The following is a 10829-nucleotide window of genomic DNA, read 5'->3' as shown; positions in this document are numbered from 1 at the left end:
GCTACTATGGAAAACCATATGGAGGTTCCTCAAAAAATTGAAAGTACAGTTGCCATATGAGCACAGCAGTCCCACTCCTGGGCATATATCCAGACAAAACAGTAATTTGAAAAGGTACTTGCACCCCAGTGTTCATAGCAGCATAGCAGCACCATTTACAATAGTCAAGACATGGAGAAAACCTAAATGCCCATTGACAGATGAATGTGTGTGTGTGTGTGTGTGTGTGTGTGTGTGTATACATATGCCATATATATATACAATGGAATATTACTCAGCCATAAAAAAGAATGAAATAGTGCCATTTGCAGCAACATGTATGGACCTAGAGATTATCATACTAAGTGAAATAAGTCAGAAAGAGAAAGACAAATACCATATGATATCACTTATATGCGGAATCTAAAATATGACACGTCTCTTTTCTATAACATGTATTGAGAGGTAGGAAAAGTCCATTTAGTGGACATTATTAACTAATTTCACATACATGCCAAATCTTAGATAAATGGGTGCATTATAGATGAGCAGTAAGTATGGGTATACGGTGGCCAGGCGACCTTCAGAGTGCTCTAGAGGGTTTAATACACAGGATGTGTTTCCACTGATTTATGCTAAAACTTGCCTTCTCTGAATCTTGAACATAACCAATTCCAAATCTACCTGGAGAAGGGTGGTATCTTTTACAATTTTCTCCAAGTCATTGTTTTTCTAGCCATGTTTCGGTTGCTGCTTGCTCTTCCAGGGTTCAGTTGCTTGTGGGGCTTCTTTAGGATACTGAATTTTTCATCTGTCTCACGGTCTCCAGATGTTAACCGAGATACAGTGTTCCTGGGTGTGCTCTGTGGGGCAGGGGTAGGTGCCATATCTTGGTTCTTGTCATTTCCTGCTTTGCAGCCTTCTTAGTCTCATATTTCCTTTGATTTTCAAGGACTGCTTTTGATAATGGCTTATTTCCTGGTTGTGATTTCTTATTCTGGAGTGGTTTCTTCTCAGGCAGCTTGGAACTTATGATTAGTTTTTTTTCTTAAAGCTGAGGGTCTATCAACCATTGTGAATTTATGTTCCTAATTGGGTACTTCCCTTAAAACTGCTTGGTGAGCTATTGTTCTCGCTGGAAATAGTCCATCCAAAAATGGTTGCCAGGACAGGGCTGGCATAATACCAAACTTGTACCCATTATTAACGCACAAGCTGGGAGCATGCATGGCAGTAAAAATGTGCTCCCCACCTGGGCACCAAGCAAAGTATGTAGGATCAGAGGTTACTGGTTTAGAAATAGGGTTGCACTTAAAAATATCCCGTGATTGCATTTGTCCCTCATATTTCTAAATCCAGCTAGCGTTAATATATGGCCATGAGGACTAAGTAAGCTACATTAGAATGCCAGTTCCAAAGTCAAACGCTGATCACATTTCAAGCTGAAAATCATCTCTTTGGCAGGCATAAATCCATAAAGAGCATAAAACTCAGTAGACCTAGAATTCCAAATTACATCATAAGTGGAGCTGTGCTTTGGTAATTGAACAGATTACAGCATTTCCTCCATTTGCTGCAGGTAACACATCATTTGCTCCCTGTAGCGGGAAGTTCCTGTCTTGTCAAATCTGTCCTAGCCATTACAACACAGCAGTTGCTTTTTTATTCCATAGCATCATAACCTTATCAACCTTAGAGGAATGATCGTTGGCTAAACCTGCATGAGGTCCACAAAAGTTGGGGTATAGACATAACCTAACAAATACAGGTGCACTTTTACTCCCTGGAACACTCCCCTTGAGTGATTGGAGTCCAAGTGATGACACACAATATTTACGCAATTATTATGTGCAATAGGTACTCAATATATATTTGTTAAATGAATTAATTGTCTTTCCCCCTTGCCCTCAGTGCCCAACATGCTCAGAAAATAGCTGTTGATTGAAGAATAAATAGATGAATGAATGACAAATACATATTTCTATTGTTCATTCTTCTGCAAATGCCCTCCAAGCATGGTGAAGCAGCCCCTGGGCATGAGAACACCTCTTCTCCAATCTTTCTCCTGGTTCTGGTCATGTGGCAGTGTTGTTTATAAGCAGGTTTCCTTTGATCATTTCCAAGACAAGAATGAATTGTGTGTTGGTGAAAGACATGACTGTGGAATCCTGAAATATCTCCCAGCTCAGCTTTTTTTTTTACTGGAAAAGAAGAGACTGTGGATGGGGGACCCTGAATAAGAGAAAGTTCTGATTTTCCTTGTCTGTGGTTTAGACTAAAATAAAAGCGAATCCCTGACCTGGTCTTCCCTCTGACTAGGTCTCCTACTCCTGTGCATTTTCTCCAGTTGGGGATCTCTGTGAATCAGTAGGTCTCAGGCCGGGCCAGAGTCACACGGAAGCTTGTCAAATGGTCAACCGGGGAAGGCGAGTGGCAATAGGAATGGTCTGAAGATGAAGCAAGGGGACTTATCACAGCAACCACCAAGACCTGCCTCCAGATTTATCTTTTGTCTTCCCTTCCAGGGACCTTGGTCTCTAACCCTGGCCATCCTCACCCTCCTTTGGAGAAGCCTCCTTCTAAAACTGACTGTAAAGTAGGACATGTCCCTCCAGGTCTGACTCCCACCCCTCGTGTCCCAAAGACCAGCCTAAATGGGAAACAAGAATGCTCTCCTGACTTTCCAGAGCTTCCTCTCCCCACAGCTGGGCACTGGACTCGTACATGGAAGGATCTGTCTGGGAGCACCAGGAAAGGTGGATATTCACAATCCCATATCCAGGTGTTCTGTCCAATTAGTGAAGCAAGGTTCCCATGTGGGAACCCAGGCTCCTATGCGGGAACGCTTCTTCACATGCCTGTCCTCCCAGTGCCTGGCTCTGAGGGGGACCCACTCTTTCCACCAAGGGTCAGACTCCTGGTTTGTGTCCTGAAGCTGCCTTGCATGTTCATACTTTTGGTTCTTTTGGTTGCTGGTGAAAACTGGCACACTCCACATCTCCATCCAAGTAACTCATCTGTTTAAAATTTTGGAACATCTGAAAAATCAAGAGTGTTAAAATGTGTGTGTGTGTGTGTGTGTGTGTGTGTGTGTTTGAAAGAGCATATGGGAAAATCCCCTTCCCCCGGCTCTTTATAACCCTTCCCAGACACTAAAAGCACAATGGCCATAATTCTCACCCATCCAAAAAAGTGCCGAGTGCAGCACTTTCTTGTTTTATATATCCTTGCTCTTAAGTGCTCACTGTTTGGATTTCTGATCCCATAACTTTATTTAAAAATTGAGTTTTACTGATGAGTCCCAGGGATGAAATGTACAGTGTGGGGATTACAATCAATAATAACGTAATATCTTTGTATAACGACAAAGGTGGCCAAAAGGTACAAACTTCTAGTTATAAGATAAATAAATACTAGGGATATAATATACAACATGATTAATATAATTAATACTGCTGTATGTTATATATGAGAGCTGTTAAGGGAGCAAATCATAAGAGTTCTCATCACAAGGAAAATATATATTTTTCTTTTTCTTTTCTTTTGTATCTATAGGAGGTGATAGATGTTCACTAAATGTATTGTGATCATTTCATGATGTATGTAAGTGAAATCATTCTGCTGTACACCTTAAACCCATCCTGTGCTGTATGTCAATCATACCTCAATAAAACTGGAAGAAAAAATTTTAAAAAATTTAAAAATTAAAAAACTTGGGTTTTAGTGGAACTTTGCACTATTTGAGCTTTCTTCTGGCCAAGGGCTTCACCTCTGTGGCTGCCCCTCCTGCTCTGTGAAGCTGGACCAGCATGACACCTGCTGCCAGTGGTGCTACAGGGTCTGGTTAGGGACATTGACCATCATGTGACAACGGTAACTCCAGAAGACCCTCACACCACAGAAGAAATGTCACGTGGATCTCGCAAAGTCCTATACTTTCTGGCGCTTGGCTGTCCCTTTCACTTCGTCCCCTGCCACTTTGCAGAAACCTGGCGCTCTATAAATGCTTATTGAATGAACCTTCCCACTGTCCTTTGCTCTTTCCACTACCCACATTCTTAAGATTCTCTGGCTACATCATGCTCTTCCATGAGTCTGAGCCCTTGAACAAGCTCTTCTGTCTTCCCATGGTGCTTTGAGAATGCACCTTTTCCAGTTTCACATTAGTAAGTTGGGTCCCTGTGCTTATCCTGGAAATGGAGAAATTGAAAAATGTCTGCAAAGCAGTTGGAAGACTGAAAATGATACCATAAATGGTCCTGAGACATCAAGGAAGTTTTGGAGGATAGGAGGCTGATGGCATTGGAGCCAGTGATATCCAGATATTTAGGATTCATATCTGAGGGGGAAGGCATGGGCTTCTGCAGAGAGCCTGTAATTCACTCAACAGAGAGCGTCAGGGCTGGGAGCGCTGGGGATCACGCAGAAAGCAGGGTCAGAGGGAAAGACTTTGGGGACCCTGCTAATGGCCTGCCGAGCTTCCTTTTGCTCAGCCTGTGTGTGGAGGAGGAGGAAGTGCCTGCAGGCTCTGAGCCCCAGTGGACAGGGGCACAGGGAACCTTGGCTGACTCTGGCCTACACCATAAACCAGGAAACTCCATCCCAGTGACTCAGCCCTGCAATGAACTCCTAATTCGCTTGGCAGTTGAGGCAGGATGAGTTAAACTATATCTATGCAGAAGGCAGGATGATCAAAATCTATGAAGTGAAAAAAATGAGTCACAAAAGTTACATGTATACACAAATAGTGCATGCGCACACACACTCATACACACCCCTTGAAGAAAAATCGCCACCATACTAACGCAGGATGCAGGCTTTTAGGTGGATATTCTCTTAAAGGTGCTGTCTTATTTTTGCCCTGTGTGATGGTCCAGTTCCTGATTACTGAGGGGCTGGCTGATTCTGATTGCCCTGGTGGTTTACGGCTCCAGGAAACTGACCCCCAGTCCTCTGCCAGCACATTCCAAGTCGCCATTGCCCTTCCAGCGTGGTTCCATTTCTGCTGTGCAGCCAGTCTGCTTACTACGTTGACTATGGTCTCTCAACAGAATCAGTAGATTCTTTGTAGGCTATTTGCATTTCATCGAGCTTGGTTTGATGTAGAAACATTGGCTTGACTATCGACTTTTAAGTAAAGTATTAATTGTGTCAGTAAAGTCCTCTGGGTTTTTTCCCGTTTCTTCAGGGCCTGCAGAAAAACAATTGGATTTTCTTTTAATGTTAAAAAGGACCGATCTCAGCCACCTTATCCCTGGCTTCTTTCTCTCTGCCTCTGCATAACCCCTGGTCTGTTCTGGTACAGCAATTGGGAGGAGAGTCTTGCCTGCCTGGTCTGGGCCACAGGGGATACCAAGTTCTGAGGATTCAGCCAGAGGTTCCAAGAATACCCCTGGGGAGATGGCACCCAGCCAGCCATTTGCCTGACTTGGCTGCAGCCCCAGCCTGCCTTCGAGGTATTTAGCAAGTGCAGCATGAATGCCGCTGGCATGGCCCCCAGTGAGGGAAAATAAAACACGTCATTTCTCAGGGACAATTCTCCGTGTCAAGTTCAGTGCTGTTCAAGTGGCCATGACAGAGGAGTGTGTTCACCTGTCCCCAGAGCGTCCCCCTGCCCTCCCAAGGGCCTGTGGAATGACTGCAGGCATCACTTCACGGGAATGACTGCCCAGAGGACACAGGAACAATGAGAAAGTGATCTCTTTCTGTTTTCTATGAAGAAGTGAGCATCACCTGAATTCCCACTATTTAAGATAATCACCGTTAATATTATAGAACCAACTTTCTCGTATATTTTTAAGCATGTATACACACACACACACACACACACACACACACACACACACACGCAGGTATATATATATTTAAATGTATATGTAATTGAATCCTAGACACTTCAACTATTATATTATGAGAACCTGGATATTCATTAAATCTTGTGTTTTTGCAGGCATCCTCTGACACTGTCCCAGCCGTGAGTGGGAAGGCTGCCCTATTACTGCCGGGTGGGCATTAAAGTCCAGGCTCTGACGTGGTGTCCACTGACTCTGGGGAGTGGGAAGGTGCTCATTATTGTTTAGCGAGGATGGAATTCCAGGCGCCCTACTTAGTTTACTTTGCCACCATCTTGAGGAGGGCTGGCGGGATTTGCAGGGAGCCTTATTACACCCCAATGAGAGTGGAAGTGTTTGCCTGTGCTGGTGGGGAGGAAGGTGGGGCTGCAGTTTTTTCTGTGGTGTCTGGCTGGATTAAAATGGTTATTGTCAAAAACTTTTCTGTCTTGTGATGCTACCCCCATTCTGGCCCTTTGGCTATAAAAAAAAATAGTTTTTCTTGGTGGGGCCTTTTTTTTGTACCTATTGGCATTTCCAGCTCGCTGTCTTCTCCAGCACCCAGTCTAGAATAGGTGAATCCAAAAGAAAACCCAAGGAACTCACCACCATACCATGGTTTGGGTTCTGAAGTCCCTAACCAGGCTGCCTTTTTCTCTCTGCTTTTCAGCTTTCTTGATTTGTTTTATAATGTCCAGCTTTCTTTTTTTTTTTTTTTTTTTTTTTTTGTGGTACGCGGTCCTCTCACTGTTGTGGCCTCTCCCGTTGTGGAGCACAGGCTCCGGACGCGCAGGCTCAGCGGCCATGGCTCACGGGCCCAGCCGCTCCGCGGCATGTGGGATCTTCCTGGACCAGGGCACGAACCCGTGTCCCCTGCATCGGCAGGCAGACTCTCAACCACTGCGCCACCAGGGAAGCCCTAATGTCCAGCTTTTTAGCTGTACTCAGGAGGAGGAATAGGAATAAGTATATTTACTCCGTCATTGTAGAACTGGAAGTCCTCAATTATTTTGTTTTTAATGTTTAGGTTTTTTCTAGACGGTTTATGGCTCAATTTTAATTTTATACTATCTGAATGTCTTTGCATTTGTATTCAGCCCATTCACATTGATTTCAAATATAGATACTGAGCTATTCATTTCTTCCATTTTGTTTACAACTTTTGTACTTAGTGGTGATTTTTTTCTTTTCTTAGTTTGTTGATCTAGTCAGGTAAAGTTTTATTTCTCTTCCGGGTGCCCTGGTCTCTCTAACTTGGATATTCTATTATGCATCTCCATTGCACTCTAGGTGGTTTCTTATCTTAAGGGTTCCACAGCTAACAAGTGCAGAGTTCTGTTGCTCCTCTGAGTATTTTGAGATCCCGGGGCAGTTTTCATCTAGAAACATAGAAGCTGCGGCTTCTCAATCAGTTCCTTGGAGGAGGCCCAGATTCTTACGCCTCTCTGAACGGACATTGGAAAGCTAAGTTGCGGAGGCCGGAAGCAGAGGAGGTGGCCCATGTTGACTCTAGGGATATCTCAATATAGCTGTCTTCTCTGGGCATGATGACAATTCCTATCAGTTAAGGCAGTGGCAGCACTAAAACCTCACACCACCATCATCTGCTTTTGTTCCATATTAAATGAATCCACTGGTCACAGCCCAACAGGAGCCTGGAGAGTCCACTTTGGACAGGGAACATAATTTCAAAGAAGACCCTCTGGCCTCAAGCTGGTTCTTTTTAAAAGGTGACATGAGGGCATGACCTGGAATCTCAAAGAATCTCAAATGTCTGTCTTTTGGGGACTGGCCTTCCTTATCCATCATAATAGTTTGGTGGATGGAGATGGAGTGTCTAGGTCTGGAGCCATCTGGGCTGATAGGACATTGGGTTAATTGTTTCCACCTGGCACTTGTCTGTCATTCTTGTTGTCTTCTAAAGGACCCTTGTATTTAGGCCACTGTTGGTGAAGAAAAGCAAAGACTTGTGGCATTTTTAAGTTTTTTTCTGAAACAGCATGACCTCCCCAAAATGCTATGCCTCTCAAGTCCAATATTCACTCAAGTTAGGCCAGGATGCAGAGAGTTGAATACTAACTGGGTGTATACCCCTTCTAACTCTGAACACTTGCTTACCCTTTCTGTGCCCCGAGGTTCCCCTCAAGAATGTGTTGTCAGCCATCCAAGGTTAACCAAGAAATCATATAGAAAAGTATCCCAGACTCAACAAAGGGTTCTTAAGTTCTGTCCTGCTGGTCTGACGTGGTGATCTTCTCTTTCTGTTGTATGCTAATACACAAGAGAGTGCTATCAAAATGTGTTTTAATGCAGTGCACCTGCTTAATCTCCGTGAAGTCCATTTTCCAAATAGAAATATCTCACTTATACATATAAAATTCAGTTTCTGAAGAATTTTAGGCTCTTAATGTTTTACAGTATCAGCCCTCTAATTTCACAGTAGGAAAATCTCAGACCCAAAGCATGGCTACGGCTGACCCAGGGTCTCCTGGTCCCCAGCCCAAGTGCTTTTCTCCACACCCAGTAACTCACTGGCCTTTTGGTGCTATCTGGCTGACCACAGAGCCGTGAGTGGGATGCTCATATGGAGGGATGTAAACAAGGCAAGTTTCACATCAAGAAAAATGCCATTTTCCCTCTGCCTGACTCTTCTCCTCTGAGCTGTCTCATACTGTGTTTTGTCCATAACCAGAACATTATCTTCTGAACCATGTTACGTGTCCTCATCCAGTGATTAAGCACACTGTGTGGAAAATGTGCTTATTTCTTCCCCTTACCCCTTCCTTCTATCTCCTTTGGTTTGGAAATACAGCAGTGAACAACACAGACCAAACTCCTTTCCTCATGAAGCCTTCATTCTCGTTTGGGGAGACATAGTATAAAGAAAAAATGAGGAAAATGTAAAGTATGTCAAGGGGTGATATGTGTTATGCAGAAAATTAAGTCAGGGAAAGGAGACATGGAGGAAGATCTGCAATTTTAAGCAGTTGGCTCAGAGAAGTCCTCATGGTGAAGGTGGCATTTAAACAAAGCACTGAAGGGAGTGAGGAGGGAGTCCTATGGAGGGCTGGGCAGAGACTGTCCCTGGTAGGGCGTGCAGCAAACATCACCTCCCCGTGCTGGGAGCACTCCTGGGATGTCAGGAGGAGACCATTGTGAGTGGTGCAAAGTGGGCAAGAAGCAGAGCGGCAGGAAGTGAGGAAGAGAGATAATGGGACAGGGGCTCGGGGTGGAGAGGCAGGGGCAGGCTAGCCACGAAGACCTTATCAGAAACTGTAAGGAGCTAGGAGGATATATTGTACAGCACAGGGAACATAGCCAATATTTTATAATAACTATAACTATAAACAGAATGTAACCTTTAAAAATTGTGAATCAGTATGTTGTACACCTGTAACTTATATAATATTGTACAATGCCATACTTCAATAAAGAAAAGAAACTGTAATGACTTTGACTCTCATTCTGCGTCTAATGAGGAGCCATCGAAGGCTTTTGAATGAGGAGTGACATAACCAGCTTTTCGTTTTAACGAGTTCACTCTGGTCGCTGTGTGGAGTTAGAGTGTAGGGGGCCAAGGGCAGGGGAGGCTACTGCAGAGATCCAGGCAGAGGTGGTGGTGTCTGGACCAGGGTTGAGGTGATGACAAGTGGTCAGATGCTGGACGTATTTTGGAAATAAACGTGAAAGCCTATGCCGAGGGATTCTGTGGGTGTGAAACAGAGGAGCGAAAAATGACTCCGAGAGTTTGGTGAGCAAGAGGAAACTCATTTTAAAAATGTGAAATTCAAGGTACAACTGGCCAAAGACAGATGAGCCTGGAGTGCTGTCCCAGGCACAAAGTAGCATCCTCACTTCTGCCCACATCCCATTGTCCAGAATTCAACCTGTTGGTCCAATCAAACTGCAGAGGAGATCTGGCAACACACATTTCCCACATGCTCAGGGAGAGGAAATGTTGTGGAGAACCCATGACATGACTCTGCCACAAATGGCTTAGCGAAACAGTGCATGTTCGGATGAGGGAGCACCATGCGGCCATTAAAAGTACGCTCTCCAGGCTTTTCTGTCCCCTCCTCAGTGACAGTGGATGGCAGATGGCAGATGGCAGATGGGAGCAGCCCGGATCCAAGGGTCTCTGCTTGGGGGAAAGCTGCCTGGAGATGCTCAACATACATCAGAGTTCGAGTAAGAAATAAACCTTTGTTGTGTCCAGCCATTGAAATTTCAACATTTCCTTGTTAATTCTGCATAGCTTAGCTTATACTAATACATCACCACATTTATTGCACAGCTGTTTGTTTCCAATTTCTTGTTTTAAAACAAAGCTTCAGTGGACATGGTAAAACACAAATCTTTGCTTATACCTCTGACTAAGATCCTTGAATATATTCTGATTTTTGGAAAATGTATATCAATACACCTCACCCCCTCCCGTCACACACACACAAAGTAGTACAAGAGAGTATCCATTAGAACTTGGCCTTATGAAAATTGTTATTATTTTTAAAAAACTTTGTTAATTTTATAGATTGCAAATAGCACCTCATTGTTTTAAATTACGTGGTTTGGATTTCTAATATGGTGGAGAGCATCCTTTCCTAAGGCCTCTCTGGGAAAGAGGGTGGGTGCTACCGAATGGTCAAACGTGCTGGGCGAGAGCGTCCTCTCACTTCTCCGGCGTTCGTGCATCTTCCGTATCCATGAACTGGGACTTTTTTAGTTGAACTCTGCCTATGAAGAGAAGTGCCTTTGGATCTGTCTTAACGATTAAAGGCAGACCTTGTTTTACTGTGCTTTGCTTTACTGCGCTTCACACATATTAAGGATTTTTACAAATTGAAGTTTTGTGACAACCCTGCGTCAAACAAGTCTATTGACACCATTTTTTCCAATAGCATTTGCTCACTTCGTGTCTCTGTCACATTTTGGTAATTCTCGCAATATTTCAAACTTTTTCATTATTATTATACTTGTTTTGGTGATCTGTGACCAGTGATCGTTGATGTTACTATTGCA

The 10829-nt window shown here is 43.9% G+C and overlaps 1 pseudogene; it reads right to left on the bottom strand.

The window, feature by feature from the left end:
- Positions 1–609: 609 nt before the first annotated feature.
- On the bottom strand, positions 610–10502 carry LOC101323146 (eukaryotic translation initiation factor 2A-like; annotated as a pseudogene).
- Positions 10503–10829: the final 327 nt, after the last annotated feature.

This window comes from Tursiops truncatus, chromosome 16 (assembly GCF_011762595.2).
Source record: "Tursiops truncatus isolate mTurTru1 chromosome 16, mTurTru1.mat.Y, whole genome shotgun sequence".
In the NCBI taxonomy this organism is placed as follows: domain Eukaryota; kingdom Metazoa; phylum Chordata; class Mammalia; order Artiodactyla; family Delphinidae; genus Tursiops; species Tursiops truncatus.
The sequence above is the reverse complement of the archived record's forward strand: the minus strand, read 5'-3'. Positions and strand labels throughout refer to the sequence as shown.